This window comes from Petaurus breviceps, unplaced genomic scaffold (assembly GCF_028583685.1).
Source record: "Petaurus breviceps papuanus isolate PSGF00001 unplaced genomic scaffold, PetGlider_PUasm1.0 287, whole genome shotgun sequence".
In the NCBI taxonomy this organism is placed as follows: domain Eukaryota; kingdom Metazoa; phylum Chordata; class Mammalia; order Diprotodontia; family Petauridae; genus Petaurus; species Petaurus breviceps.
Window position 1 is genome coordinate 2,169,414 of NW_027186029.1, and position 16,743 is coordinate 2,186,156.

Genomic DNA, 16,743 nt, shown 5'->3' on the forward strand with positions numbered 1-16,743 from the left:
CTGATTGGAAGGGTTTGGGGGAGTTGACAGCTCTGGTGCAAGCATTTGGTTCTTAAACTACTCACCCCTTACCACAGAGACGATCAAGTACACTGAGCCAGCCAGAATCCAAGGGCAGACCTATTTCCTAGAGAACAATGTGCTTGCTATAATTTGGCTTCGTTTCTATCCTCCTCCTCACCGTGACATAATCCTAATTCTTGTTTCCACCTAGATCTTACTTAACATCCCTTCTGACTGATGGACAATTAAGGTTTGCTTTTTGTTGCTTTTAAAAATTAAGACCCAACCTTGATGTGAAGCTCACCCTCCCCACATTCTCCCTAACTGCTAAAGGAGCCCAAGGAGGAAAGGCTGGTAGACAGGAGGAACGCAAGAGATCATCATACACTCTCTGTCTTCTTTCTCAGGGCACATAAAGTACTTCTTATGATTTCTTTGGGAAATCACACACAGAACTGCCAAATTGAACAAATGTTCAATTTGAACAAAGAATCAGAGATTCTTTGTCTCCTTTGGTCTTGGGCCAGAGGAGGGAGAGATTGTCCATAATCAGAAAATGTATCACCCATTCTGGAATCATGGAAATTGCACCTATCTGCCCAAGATTCTTGCCTTTCAGGGTCTTTCTTCTGCATTGAGACTTTAGGCAAAATGTGCAAGTACTCATGACCAATACTCTCACTCCCACTCCCCACAATGTTCTATCCCCTAAAACAATGATAAACATACTTAATAAAGCAACAACCACACACCAGACAGCAGGATGGAAAGAAGTCTTTACATGAACAAACCTACAGGAAGACTAGCAAAAAACTCAAATAAAGGAACAATTTAAAAAGCCCCCAAAGAAAAAATAGTTCAGAATAAAAATTAAAATCTCTAGAAAGAAGAAGTAGGGTAACGATAACAACACCCCTGGAAGAAAGAATGGTGATCAGACAAGTGTATTCCCCATGATGGGATGATGTCTGCAAGAAGCATCATCACCAATTATCTTGGCTTCAACTGCCTCCTATGCCTTGCCAGAAATGGTCAACCAGACTTCTCCACTGCCCAAGAGGCTCAAGGTGATGCTTCTAGCCTCGATAACTTGGCAAAGTGTCTGGTTAAGGAGGTGCAGGATTCATGTGAATGGAACATTCGGCACTCCAAAAAGACCCAATGCAATTTCTTTAGAATATTTATTCAGCTGTGGCGGCTAGGTGGCGCAGTGAATAGAGCACCAGCCCTGTAGTCAGGAGGATCTGAGTTCAAATCCAGCCTCAGACACAACACAAAAAACCTAGCCGTGTGACCTTGGGCCCCTCCAAAAAGCAAATATATAAACATATATAAATATTTATTCAGAATATATGTATATATAGGCAAGTGAGAAAGAAACTGGAGATAACAGAGTAAGAGGCTTAAAGATAGCAGAATAAGAGCAGCCATGCTCATATATATATATTTGTAAGCATCACTGTTACTGGGAAGCACCAACACGTGACCACACACGCTGGGGAAGCCCGCTACAGCCGTCAGGGCCCCGCACAAGAGGGTCCCAGGCAGGACGTCTCCTCCGTGGGTGAGATTCCAATTTGGGGTCTGGATCTTACAGTTTAAGTAGTGCTGAGAACAAAGAGGGCATACTGCCAGGTGTTTTTAGCAAGTATTGTATCTGGTGTGAGGCCTGGGACAGAGGCCAATCCCTCCAAGGCCCCCCCAAGAGCAATGTTTCCTTGGAATGGCTAGTTCCAGGAGCTGAGCAGTTACCATATCTCTTCTCAAGGACCTGGCCAGCATCCCAGGAGAGGAGCCGCCCTCACATTCTCAGGATCCTCTGTGCCCAAACAGCTCAGGGTAACAGAAAGGTCCTTTTGAGTTGGGGCCTTGGTTTGCATGGTCTTATTCCTCACAAAGAAGCTTACCTTACACCTTCATTCAGCCTTTAGATTATACAAAGCATAGGCCGTACCTACAAGTGGGGTCATGGATTGGTAGATTTTCCTTATCCTAAAGTATATATAGATGTTACACAAAAATAAAAGAATTAACAATGTGCTAAGTAATAGATCATATTAGTGGTGATTAGTGTCTGAAGTGATTAAATGAGAGGCCTCCAATAGTTTATTAGCAACTATATGGGTTTGCATTCGATGTTCATTGAGCGCTGGTTCATTTTTCTCCAATAGTTGCCTCAGTTCCCAGGAAGAATTCAATATAGAAATTAAGGGCTCAAGGGAAAGACAGACATGGGGTAAAGACAAAGGCTTAGGGGTCCATTCAAGGTTAAGAATATCCTCTTGGTGAGAGGAAAAATAGAAATCATCACCCTGCCAATGCAGGTAAGTTATATTATACAGGCATCCAGAGAAAGGAGCCTCTTGGCCTATAGAGGATAAATCATTCTAGTTATTGGAGCTTACAAAAATATGGTGGCTACATACTTCATATAGCATAGAAAAGTTAGAAAGCAGTTACAGAGTCAAATCACACAGGCTGGAGGAATGGTTCAATGGACAGGGCTTCAGCTGCCTAGTGACCATCCCACAAACCTGTACGCAACTGCCTCAGCCAGTACACAGTTAGATCAAACCACGAAGTTCTATAGGTGCCACTGACCACTGTAACAGGGGAAGAGATAAGTATTTTGTTAGGGTGTGCTGCCCGTAAGCTAGGGAGAAATATGATTTTGCAAACTAATGTGATTTTACAAACTGTGGTTCAAGCACAGGCACCCCAGTACCCCATCATTCCCCCTTTAAACAGATCGGACAGAAAATCATTTGGGATAAAGGACGAAGGTCTCAGCTTCCCAAGCTGCTTCATACTGAGGGAGGACGTAGAGCTGTCCCTGCTTCATAGGGTCCCACCATTCAAGGGGCTGGGTCTATAGCCAGTGTCTAGAACTTGGTAGATGCCAGGTCCAGGGGTGATGGGTCATGATTTTGGACAGTGGTTGTTACTCAGCCTGAGATGTCATCTGCAAGTGAAGGGTGCTGAGCCTAGAAGAAACACATCTGGCAAAGAGGTTAAACAAACCAGAAGTAGGGTGAGTATGGGCTAGTATAACCCATTACTCAGACTATTTCACTTTCCTTTACATTTTCACATAGACAAGATATCGCATAACTTTTTATTCTTTTACTAACATAACTGTACTGCCTTAAACCAAAGATGTTCCTGACCTGAACCTCACAACTGAATAGTAGACATACGTCCTTGTTTCACAAAACTTGTTTATCCTTTGATTATATTCACTCTGGAAGAAAGAGATACTTCAGAAATTGAATCTTTTACATATATATTCAGTTACAAATGTTAACTTTTGCTTAGATCATGGAATAACTACAAATTCAGATTAAAACAGCAAGATCACTTCTGCTTTACAATTTATTGCATTAATTTGAAATTTACCAAACCTTCAAAAGTATAACACACAAGACCTTTCAGAAACATCTCTTCTAAAAGTATTTCCTTTCTTAAAAAAACAATTTGAATTTATCCTAGTGTTGAGAGGAATAACCATTAAACCTTTACGTAAGAAAAATTAATTGGAATGTTTTAAATATCTTTCTTTTTCCTTTGAGCAAAAACAAACCTTTAAAATTTGAATTCATTTAACTAAGTTAGTGTTCTTGAGTAACACAAATTCCCAAAGTATTTTACAGATTAATTTCCTATATACTTGCACAATTCCTAGATATCACAAAATTTAGTCTTAAGCAGTTTGCATAACTTTCTGCTTATATGTTAATTCTGGATGAAAAAATAATGTTAGGTTTTCCAATAAGCTAACAAAAAGAGCTCATATCTTTTACTGACTACTTGCTCTAATCATAGAAATTTGTTATAGAAGGAAAAAATCAGGGACACATGACATTCCAAAGAGGAGAGGATAAAACATCCTTGACTCCTTTTAAATTCAGGTAAAGTCACAGACATCCAACCATGCAGCATCCATTTTATCTCATAGCTAGATTTAGGAATAGGTGGGCAACATTCCTTTTCCAAGGAACCCCATGGGTAAACTGAGCCAGGAGGAATCCCATCCCAGACAGAGGCTGATTGTCCCTTTGGCCTTTACCAAATGCAGACTTCTACCTGTTAACAGTACAGGATCACACTCCCTCTGAGTAGCTTGTAGCATTTTCTCTCAGATACTGATTTAATGCAGACAACTATACCCAAATTCAAACTCAAAACAAAATTTAGTTATGGTCCCGAGTGCCTTTTACCTTAAACAGCAATTTTTACCAATCACAGCTTAAAGCCAATTTTTATTCTCACGGAGCTGCAATAAGCAATAAAGATTTATCAAGTCTCACATATGTAAGGGATTCCATTTATCATCTTAAATCTAAACTTATCCTGATACAAAAGCCAACTGATAGAAATCCTTTTTAATCTTTTACAACTCTTAGCAATTTAAGTTCATTTAAAAACTACATAACTAAAAACAAGTTCCTTTCCCAGGCTGAATGACCTTGTCTAATAGAGATAATTTATGGGGCTTTGGCAGTTTTACAACATCATACATGCAGGAGGACTGTTCTGAATAGGCAGAACTAGTCAGAATAAAGTTTTCATCCAGTCTCCCCCTTTCTACATACAGTAATCAATTAACAATTTTAGGTTTTAGCATTAAAACAATATCCCAGTTTCACCAAATCATTCTGATTATAAACAATTCACTACAGATAATATCTAATGCACTAAGGGGCAGACTTCTCTACTTGCTGTTCCTCTATTCCTGTTTCCTTTCCCAGGACTGATGAGATTGCTTCCTGGATTATAAAATTTTCCTTGTCTGTCTTATTTTGTGTCTCCCATCATGTTCTCAGTCTTTCCCATAAAACTTCTGAAACTACTTCACTATTCTGGAACCCATAAAAACCACTCTCCAAATCTCAGTGTCTGTCTTTCTTAGCCTTCCTGCCAGGAGACTCACACTGCTTTCTTGATACCCTTTTGTTTACTTCCTTGCATATGAGACACTTCACAGATCTGTTTAACAACTATATATCTACTTATACATCTATATTTCTTTAAAGCTAGGACACACATTACTTACGCTCCCCAATGGACTCCTTGATGTAAAAATTGACAAAATTTCCCCCTTGATTTGTTGATTATCCATTTCTCTCCCACTGAGCAATAACCAATGGCCTTGCTCAGTTTCAATCTTCCCAAACTTAATCAAATTTTCCTTTTCAGCTTCTATGAACACAAGTTTTTCTTTTGTCTTAGGGACTTGGGGATTCAGCACATACATCTTCATAGATTCTATGAATAGGGCAGCCTCCTTAGCTTTCTTGTCTTCTAATCTGTTCCCCATCATCTCATACCAAAGATCTTATAAAACATTTCTTCATAAGACTATTTCCCTTTTTCAAAAACAGTTTATGCTGATATCATTAACTACTATACAATTCCTAAATTCTCTGTTCATAAAATCTTTCCCACATAATTGACAAAACTTACACAGGTAGGTTTCAGAGGTCTTTTCTTCACATAATCACAAATAATTACCTTTCACAAGCATAACTTTTGTAAATACTTATGCAATAACTCCAAATAGCTTGGTTAACAATCTTACAAGTTTAAACAATCTTAACTGAAATTTGTTTTTACTACAACTTGTTTACCAGTAACAGTATCATAAACAATTATCATGTACCTAAATTTAAACTTTGAAACCCAAATAAAGTAACTACCAATCAATTTATCACTAGAAATCAATTACATTCTGGAATTTCACATAGATGGTGAATGTGGTAATCCATAAACCTTCAAATTAACATAAATACATCCTTAGATGAAGCAAGCTTGAAAATCACATCCCTATATTTTTTTTTCAAGGTTTCTCATTTGTTCAGTAAGAATTCTACAAAATGCATTTCCAATTCACCTTGAACATTTATCCCATAATCGTTGGCATAAAATTCACACCTAAAGAAAATTCCACATAAGGTTAACAAACATGAAACAATTAATTTTTAGTTTACACAGTTTATACTGAAATAGATTTTTTTAAATACCAGGCATTGTACCAAGCACCTTTACAATTATATTAGTCCCACAAAATCCCTAGGATGTGGATTCCACCACTATCCCCTTACTGAACAGTAAACTAAGGTAAATAAAACTTTTGGGGAGGCGGCATACAGTGCATCAGTCACTTTCTTAATGCCAAATAACAATATATACCTTTTTATCATATAATTATATATTTCTAAGTTCTAATACCCTTGGCCCTCAGAAAGAAAATATATCCACAAATTAATTTCTTTCCTTAATATTTCAGTTCCCCATTCATATTTTCATAAGAAAGTTTACAAGCAATTTGCTTTCCCTTATTATAATCAGGTCATTTAAAAATATACTGGGCTAATATTCTAACTGCTTTCTTTGGTTCTTAAATGATAACAATTTTCAATAATCTATATTTTCTACCATAATCAGTGCCCATCTCAAATTCAATAACAATAACCACTCAATTTCAGCCTTTCCACAGTGGATTTCTTGAAGAATGGCATTCTAACCTGCAAATCCTGTTCATGATGCCAATTAATGTCTGATTAAGGAGGTTCAGGATTCGAGTGAATGGAATGCTCGACACTCCAAAAAGACCTAATGCAATTTCTTCAGAATATTTATTCAGAATATATGTATATATGTATGTATACATAGGCAAGTGAGAAAGAAACTGGAGATAACAGAATAAGAGGCTTAAAGATAGCAGAATAAGAGCAACTATGATTAATAATGGATATATATCTATATATATATTTACAAGCATCACCATTGTGGGGAAGCACGAACACCTGACCACACAAGCTGGGGAAGCCTGGTACAGCCGTCAGGGTCCCACATGGGAGGGTCCCAGGCAAGACATCTCCTCCATGGGTGAGATTCCAATTTGGGGTCTGAATCTTACAGTTTAAGTAGTGCTGAGAACAAAGAAGCCATACTTCCAGGTGTTTTTAGCAAGTATTGTATCTTGTGTGAGGCCTGGGCCTGAGGCCAATCCCTCCAAGGGCTCCCCCCCTCCCCCAAGAATGATGTTTCCTTAGAATGGTTAGTTCCAGGAGTTGGGCAGTTATCATATCTCCTCTCAAGGATCTGGCCAGGGTCCCAGGAGAGAGCACAGCCTTCGTGTTCTCAGGATCCTCTGTGCTCAAACACCTCAGGGTAACAGAAAGGTCATATTGAGCTGGGGCCTTGGTTTGTATGATCTTACTTCTCACAGAGGGGCTTACCTTGCCCCTTCACAAAGAGCAAGTAGTAAGCCCAGGCTGATAGAGGTGCTGGCCAGGGGAGCCTGCTCCAGTGATATCTGGAACTGAAGGGAAGGGGTCTTTGGGAAGAAAGCCGAATTACAAACTGCATATACACTTATCACTCATCAGGACCTCCAAGTAGCTAGGAATGTAAGCTTAAAAAAAACTCAGCCTACAATAACAATAACCTAAAAGGTATCTATTTCCTGCAAGGAAATCTTTACACAGGAGGGAAAAAACCTATAAAGACTCAAGAGATGAGCAAGCAAAGGAAAACTAATACAATGAAGACATAGTATAGCAAAAGAATGCTAGGATACAATTCCAGTGTGAGTCTCCCTGACCCCATCTGGGGTTTTCTTGGCAAAGATACCAGAGTAGTTTTCTATTTCTTTCTCCAGCTCATTTTACAGATGAGGAAACTGATGCAAACTGGGTAAAGTGACTTGCCCAGGGTTACACAGCTAGTAGTGTCCGAGGCTGGATTTTGACCTCAAGAAGATGAATCTTCCTGATTCCAGGCTCAGCACTACTATCTACTAGCTTCCTCATAGATACTGGAGCGATCTGCAATTTCCTTCTCCAGCTCATTTTACAGATGAGGAAACTTAAGCAAATAGAGTTACATACTTTGCTTAGATTAGGGTCATCAGCTAGCATCTGAGGTCCTTCTGACTCCAGGTCTGGCAACACCTTGCTGCCCACAAAATTCAAGAGCAAAATAATAAAGCAGTAAGGATAATCAGAACTCAAGGGAAGAGAATGGAACCACTGAAAGAATGCCAGGAATGTATGGAAGTGGTAATCCTTTTTTAAAGGAAGAGATAAAGGATGATATTAGAGCTCTTAATGAAAGACGTAAAAAAGATACTGAAAAATCTTAACCAGGAAAGGTAGGCTATGAATAAAATGATGGAAGAAATAGACCTTCGATAGTGGGATGACAAGAAACATTACAGCAAATTCAAAAGATAGCAAAACAGGATGTTTCAATGACAAGTTTCAAATTTTTTTTAAAATTGACCTTGAAAAATTTTTGTAGAAATAATATGAAAATACATGTAAAGGATACAATTAAAAAAGCCTGCATGTGAGTATATATATACATGTGTATGTATATATGTGTGTATACACGCACACACATATACACATAGTTTTTTAAATGATAAAAGAAAATTGCCCATTAGTACTGGAGCTAAAATATCAGGTAAAGTATAGATTGATGTGGCCCATGGTTATCACTGGAGAGGAATCTGAGTTTTAAGTCATCTAGAAATGTGACTGTCATTGTTAAATTTGTGTCCCCAGTGCCTGACACACAGAAGGAGTTTAATAAATTATTATTAATTGACTCACTTATTTAGAACTCCTAAGTTAAAAAAAAAAAGAAAAAAACTATTGTAAGCAGCTAGCAAGAAAGGTAAATCGTGTGCCAAGAAACCCCAGCCAGAAATACAATGGGTTTTGCATCAGGAACTGGAAAGGAGAAACTGGAATTAAATTTACCTAAGAAGGGAAAATAACTTGTTGAGCGAAACATTTTTTTTTTTTAAAGCAATCGGGGTTAAGTAACTTGCTCAAGGTTACACGGCCAGTTATTTCTGGGTGTGGTGCTAAGTAGTTGAGCCCATATTTGATCCCCAGGTCATCCCGACACTGGAGCCAGTGCTCTTAACTCGCTGTGCTACCTGTCCGCTCCTGTTAAGCATAAACTTACAAGGATTAAAAAGCTTTTAAAAAAATTGATGACTTTTAAGTATTCCTATCAGACATTTGTAGGAAGAGCCAGAGCTAGGTTTTCTTTGACATGGAAACCCAGCAGATAAAATGAACTTAAAAAACAACTTCAAAAGGCTTTATGGGCTAAGTGATGATATAGTTCTCTCCAATACTTTTCTTGCCTAAGAGTCACTAAGTGGACGGAGGGACAAGTCCTAGGCTTAGGCATTCCAGCAACAAACAAGACAAGTGCAGTGGGGGAGCATAGGGAAGTCTGGAACAGCTTGGGGGTACCACCAATATTGGGGGTACCCAACAGAGATGTGTGTGGGGAATTGGGCATTCTGACAACCCTTCTCCTGCTTTTTTGGGTCACACTTTTCTTTCTTTTTTTGCTTTTGGGAGGGGGGATGGCAGGGCAAATGGGGTTAAGTGACTTGCCCAAGGTCACACAGCTAGTAAGTGTTGTGTCAGAGGCCTCCGGACTCCTGGGCCACCACTGCATTCACTGCATCACCTAGTCATCCTGGGACACACCTTTCTTTGAGGTGGACACACCTTGTCTTTATTTGTTATGGGTGCCTCCATTGTACTGTGGCATATCCTCAACTTCAATTCTTCAGAGTCTGTAGCATTCCATAGTTCATTGCCATGTGTCACTGAAAGAATACTGGTGTTACAAAGAGGGTCTCTTAAAAAACTGCTCACTTTCCCAAAGGCAACCCAGCTTACTCCCTTCCTCCTGTACAATTCCACGCTTAGCTCATTTGCCATATACATCCATCCATCCTTCCATCCAAGATATATGTAATGATGGGCAATTTCTAAGGAGTGTTCAGCCATCTGCATCTGAACAGGTTTTCTTCATCAACTTTTTTTCCTCCTTTGTAGAGAGTTCAGTCAAATCCTTTTGAATGACTAGATATCTCATTCATAAGATCTGTGAAAGTCTTGGGGTTGATGCATTCAGCATAAGGTCACAGCAAACAGGAGCTTTGGGAGGACCTCACCACTTAGAAGGAATCCTTCTTCCATCTAGATTCTGCTGGGCATCTGCCAAGATGGGGCCGAACATTTCTAATAAGCATTCACCTCCCTTTTTATGCTTTACTGATTATTAATAATCATGGGGTCATAGAACAAAGTCATTCTTGGGGTGATAACTTTCAAGGAATTTTGATGTTTTTCACACATAAACTGGAAATAAATTGTTGGTGGAAAGATAAACAGAACGGAGAACATATTTGATAAAAAGAAACTGAGTAAGCCATAAATGAAATCCCAAAGAAATATCTTCTCAAGCACATGGTTTTATAAGTGAATTCTATCAAATACTCAAAAGAAATAATACCTACTATGTTGCATAAACTGCTGGTGAAAATGAGAAAGAAGGCATTTCAAACTCCTTACAAATATGGTCCTGATAAAGAAAGTGGAGCCAGGAAATGAGAGACAAAATAACTAATTCTGATACAAAATTATTAAATAAAACATTAGGAATGAGGCTACAAAACTGTGGGGAATTATTCACTATGACTAACCTGTAATTCTATCAGATCTGCAGGGGTGGTTCAACATAATGAAAACAATAAGCTTTCTAAATCCTATTAACAGGACTGTAGATCTAGAGGTGAAAAGTACCACAAAGATATTAATAACAAAGATAATTAAAACTCACACACATCTCAAGATGCAGAAAATCACTCACTGTGTTCAACACTTTGATCCAAAAGCGAGCCCTCTTTGTAACAGATAAAAGAGACTTAAATAACAGCTTAGAACAGTTTTTAGGGATGACCTTCCAATAAGACACTCTTCCAGTAAGATCTGGGTAAAGCAGAGATGCCCACTGGGTATACTTCTGTTTGAAACAATGCTAGAAAAAACAGGGCTGCCAAACTAGAAAATTAAGTGAATAGTCTAATACAGGCCAAGAGGAAACAAAATGATCTCTGTCTGTAAATATGATGGATCAACAAAAACGTTATTCAAGGCAACAGTAAAGTAGCAGGATATAACTTAAATAAACAAAGATCATCAGTGTTTCTATATAAAAAAATCAGGAGGAAATAGAAATCCTAATCCAAATAATTACAAAATACATAGAATATCTTGGAGGCAATATACCCAGACACAGACAGGACTTATGTAAATACAATTAAAAACAACCTTTAAAGAAACAAAGCAGAGAAGCTAAGTGTTGGGATACAGTGGGCACTAGACAGAGCACTGGCCCTGGGGTCAGGAGGACCTGAGTTCAAATTCAGCTTCAGACACTTGGCATTTACTAGCTGTGTGCCTCTGGGCAACTTAACCACGAAGCCTGAAAATGAGAGAGAGAGAGAGAAAGAGAGAGAGAGAGAGAGACAGAGACAGAGAGAGAGAGAGAGAGACAGAGAGACAGAGAGACAGAGAGAGAGGGACAGAGACAGAGGGACAGAGAGAGAGACAGAGAGACAGAGAGAGACAGAGAGAGAGACAGAGACAGAGGGACAGAGAGAGACAGAGAGACAGAGAGAGACAGAGAGACAGAGACAGAGAGAGAGAGACAGAGACAGAGAGAGTGAGATAGAGAGACAGAGAAAGACAGAGACAGAGAGGGAGAGAGAGAGAGAGAGGGAGACTTACATGGGGACATATTACCTGATTGTGATTGGTCCACCAATACACACAGAAAATTGCAATACTTCCTAAACACATTTACAGATTTAGTGATATGCTAATCAGCTTACCAAGGCAAGTTACCATGTAACAAGATAAAGTAACAAAATTGAGCTGGAGGAAAAAAATGTCTAAAAACTGAAAGGAATGAAGAAAAAAACTGGACAGAGTGACAAAGAATACTTCCAGATGCCAAACTACATTACATGCACAGCATGTTATCAAAGCGATTCTGTTCTGGCTAAAAACAAGAAAAGCAAATCAGCAGAACAAAGTAGATGAACAAGAATAAGAAACAAATAAACAGGTTACCACAGTGGTCCAGAAACTGAGACGAGAGCTGACAGGAAAGCTGGAGAACAGCTTGGCAAAAAGACATTTCACATCGTATGTTGAAATAAGCTCTAGACAGCCTAAATGTCAAAGGCCAGATCATCACACAGTGGCAGAACCTGGACAGAAGGACCTTCAGTAATGATGCAGGGGGAGAAGTCTCGAAGAAACCAGTGGTGGGATGATCACAAAAGATCGAACAGAGGATTTCAATGAGATGAAACTGAAGAATGTCTGCAGCAATACATGGTTAGTGGAATACAAATACTAAAATCTGTGATATGAGAAATGATAAATTGGGAAAATTTCACAAAGTCATTCTTGGGGTGATAACTTTCAAGGAATTTTTATGTTTTTCACACATAAACTGGAAGTAAATTGTTGGTGGAGAGATGAACAGAATGGAGAACATATTTGATAAAAAGAAACTGAGCAAGCCATAAATGAAATCCCAAAGAAATATCCTCCCGAGCACATGGTTTTATAAGTGAATTCTATCAAATACTCAAAAGAACTAATACCTACTATGTTACAGGGGAGAAAAATCACATGGAGTGATAAAAAAAATCAAGAGAAAGAAATATATTAGGTCCACAACAGCATAAATGAATACACTTCTAAAAGACAACCAGCCTCAGGGCAAATACACAGGCTGGTGTGGGGGTCAGAGGGGCAGATGTAGATAGAGTGTGGAATCTGGAGTCAGGAAGACTCCTCCTCCCAAGTTCAAATCGGGCCTCAGACACTTTCTGGCTGTGTGACCCTGGGCAAGTCACTTAACTTTACCTGCCTCAATTTACTCATTTGTAAAATGAGGTGGAGAAGGAAATGGCAAATGACTCCAGTATCTTTGCCAAGAAAACCCTAAATGGAGTCACAAAGAGTTGGACCTGACTGAACAAAAATGCAGGGTCCAGATAACTGAGGGCAGACCAAGATTTTTTCATTTTTGTTAAGTAATGAGAGGAAATAAAATTATAGCTGTTGTCAATCACACTAGCTAAATTAAATGGTTTTACTTAATTTACTTTTAAAAATAAACAATGTATCAAAACAAAAAGTTATCAAAAACCAAATAAAGTATCCCCCACTCCCCAAAGCAATTTTATTAAACTGATGTCTCTATGGAGTCTATGTAGACTCCAAGATGTCTAATATTGGAAAAGTCCACATGGACCCAAATTGTTACTGCAGTCTTAAGTAAGAGTAAAACGATGGAAACGAATTGTGCATCCAATAAGTAAGAATTAAGAAGAACAATATGCAGCAATCATAGCTAGTAATTGTCTGAGGCAGGATTTGAACTTGGGTCTTCTGACTCTAAGTCCTGCACTCTATCTGTGACATCTCCAAGCTGTCTTTAGGAATGGCTGAGCAAGAATGGTAGAAGAGAAACTTTCCTGTGTTGTCAGAACAAATTTGAAGAATTCAGAAAAACATGAGAAGACTTGTAGGGTTTTATTGAGAACCCTTAAACCAAGTTGTTTACACTTCTTGGGCTTCCTCTCCTCTTTCTCACCCCGCCCCGACTTTTGCAATCTCTCTTCTGATGTTACTCGACTGAAACCACTGTCTTCAAAGTCACCAATGATCTGTCTCTTAATTGCCAAATCTAATAATGGTCTTTTCTCAGGGGGCACCTTTCTCTCGGTAGCACTGAACCCTACTCACCAAACTCTCAGGGTTTTTCTGACACTGTTCTTTTTTGAGTCTCCTTTTCCCTGATCCTTTTGACTATTCCTTTACTGCATCATCAACATCAGCCCCCCCCCACCCCCAGCTCTGGGTGTACCCTAATGCTCTACCCTCGACCCTTTTCTCTTTTCATTCGAGACCATCTCTATACCTCATCATCAGTACTAGGTTTAATAACCATCTCTATGCTGACAGATCTAAATCTAGCCCTAGCCCCTTTCCTGAGCCCCAGTTCCACACCATTAAATGTTCACTGGACATTTCAAAGCAGATGTCACTTAGGTAGCTAAAACTTAACACTCAGTATCATTTCTTCTAAACCCAGCCCTCTTCTCATCTTCTCTAATTTCTGTTGAGGACATCAGTCATCCAGGTTCTCAACCTCAGAGTCATCCTTAACTTCTCACTCATCTCACATAACCAATCAGATGCCCAACAGTATCCTTCCACAGCATCCTTCACATGTGTCCCCCTTCTCTCCACTCAAAGAGCAATTGTTAGCTCAGGCAATTGTCTGCTATTGCCTGAATCATTGCAATAACATTCTCTTTGGTTTCCCTGCCTCTATCCTTCGGAAGTACAATCCCTCCTCCCCAATACCACCAAAGTGATTTTCTGAAAGCATAGTTCTATGCCTCCTAATCTGATAAACTCCAGTGGGTCTATTATTGGAAAGATGAAACACAATCTCTTCTTTTTTATCATTTAAAGCACTATACAACTAGGCCTTGACTCCACCCTCCAACTTTGTGACACATTCCTCTTCACCATCCACACAACAGTCCAGCCAAACTGGCCTTCTAATTATTTCCCATACACAACACCACCTCCTACCTTCATGGTAGATGTCCCACATACCTGGAACATACACTCTCCTCACCTTTGACCATCTGAATCTCTACTGCCTCAGAAACAGAGGATAAAGTCTCGTTCCTGATATTCAAGGCCCTCCCTGGTGTGGCCCCAGTCTACCTTTTCTATTCTTATCCCACATCACTCCCCAGTAAGTGACCCAGCTGATTTTCTCCCTCCCCATTCTCCTGTCTTAGCTCCATGCCTTTACTAATGGTCCTTCCCAAGCTGATTGCTTCTGGGTCTTGTTTACTTGAATTCCACTGACCAACTTTTCTATTTTTTGCCCAGTTAATTTTTTTTACCAACTATTTTGACTGGAGAGTTTTTGGAGTTACTGCTTTGTAGTATATTTTGAGTTCTAATCTAGACTCACCTTGTTCCTACTTTTTTCATAATTTCCTTTAACACTCAGGTCAAAAACCTCTCTTCCCCAATGGCCTTGTAACTATTTTGTCTCTGCCTGTGTTATATGCAGGTGCTAACATTCCTTAGCTAGTCTGGTCTAAAGTTACCTTCATTCTTACAGCTTAGCAGAGGGCCTGACAAAAGCAGATACTAAATAGATGTGTGTTTATGAACTGAAAACCAACAAAAACAATGGAAATAAAGACAACTCCAAAAGGCAAGGAAACTGAGGTCAAACTCACTGGTTTTACAAAGTTAAAAAAAAAATTCTCCAGTTAAGCATTAACCTGTAAAAATGTATTATGTACTAACAGTTATAATCAACATGTTCAGTATTACTTAACTTTTAAAAATGGAGACTTTTTGGGAGGAATGGTAAAGAGTACCACCTATAAGTGAATGAAATATTAAAATTTATTAATTAGCACCTCTATACAGTTTCAATCTCACCAAAACTAGTCAATAGAGAGGAAATTCCTATTTACAAAGGCAGAGATGATAGGAGGGAAAATGAAACAATAATTCTGGAATATTTAACTTCTAGCCTCCATGATGTTAAGTTGTTTTAAAATTGTAACACTAATTTTTTTTTTCTTTTTTGCCTTTTGGCAGGCAATTGGGGTTAAGTAACTTGCCCGAGGTTACACGGCTAGTGTTTTTTGTGTGGGTGTTAAGTGTCTGAGGCCGGAACCGAACTGGGGTCCTGACTTACTGGCCACCTAGCCGCCCCATAACACTAAATGTTAATGGGCCGAATTCACCAGTAAAGAAAGCAAATAAAGAGACATGATCATAAAAACCTCAGAGCCCCACAATCTGGTGCTTAAGAGACCTATGGGAAGCGGGTTTCACATAAATCCAAAGGGAAGGGCGGGAACAGAATTCCTTAGGGATCGGCCCAACCAAGGAGCGGTGGCAATCCCCATTTCAATCCGCAAACACGGGCCCCCTGGAGGAAAGGAGAACGCCCCGCAGGGAGAGCGCAGCCCCGACCTCCCGAGGCTCCCTCCGCACGCAGGCGGCTGGGCATCCCGGACCCCGCAGCGCAGCCCCCCAGCCCCCCCTTCCGCTCCCCCACATCCCAACGGGAGCGGGGCGCTGCAGGCCTTCACTCTGGGAGGAGCGAACCCGCGACCCCCACCCCGACCACCCGCTGGGCGCAGGGGCTCAAAGAGCTCAAACAGAAGGAGAAGCCTTCCTGCGGCCTGAGCCGGGCCCCTCCCTCACCTGCCCGCCGGTCCCGGGCTCCGTGCCCAGGGCCGTGCCCGGACACGGAGGCAGGACTCGAACTCCGGCCCTGCAGCCCGGCGGGCTGAGCTGGGAGGGGGCCTGGTCCCAGAGCGGCCCCGGGCAGCGCTCCTGGTCTATGTTCGCGGCGCTCCGGCCTCTCCCGGCCGCGGCCGATCGTGTTCACCAGGACGGTCAGGCAGGGTAGGGCTCAGGGGGCGGCCTGGGCGGAGGAGGGCTCTCTACTCCAGACAGCTCCAGGCCGCCGGACACAGCGGTAGGGACGTAAGAGCCCCGCCCCCCCTCCGGCCCCGCCTCCCTCTCCCCACCAATCCTCGAGAGACGTTGGGCACGCCCCTTGACGTAACCGGCCGGCTCCATCTCCATGGCAACTGCTTGAAGTCGCAGAGCCCGCTGGGAAGCGTAGTTCGCCGGTCGCGCGCGATGTCTGCGCATGCCCAGCGTCGGCCCTTCGCCCTGCCCCCCCCGGTGGTGGATCCCGACCTGGATCCCGGACCCAGAGCACGTGGACCCAGTGAGACCTCGGAGCTTGGGGCCGTGCCCCACCCCCACGAAGGGCCCA

General features: G+C 40.8%; 1 pseudogene; it reads right to left on the minus strand.

The window, feature by feature from the left end:
- LOC138167686 (zinc finger protein 420-like) overlaps positions 1-16,433 on the minus strand; it is a 30,290-nt pseudogene extending 13,857 nt beyond the window's left edge.
- Between the last annotated feature and the right edge of the window lie 310 nt (positions 16,434-16,743).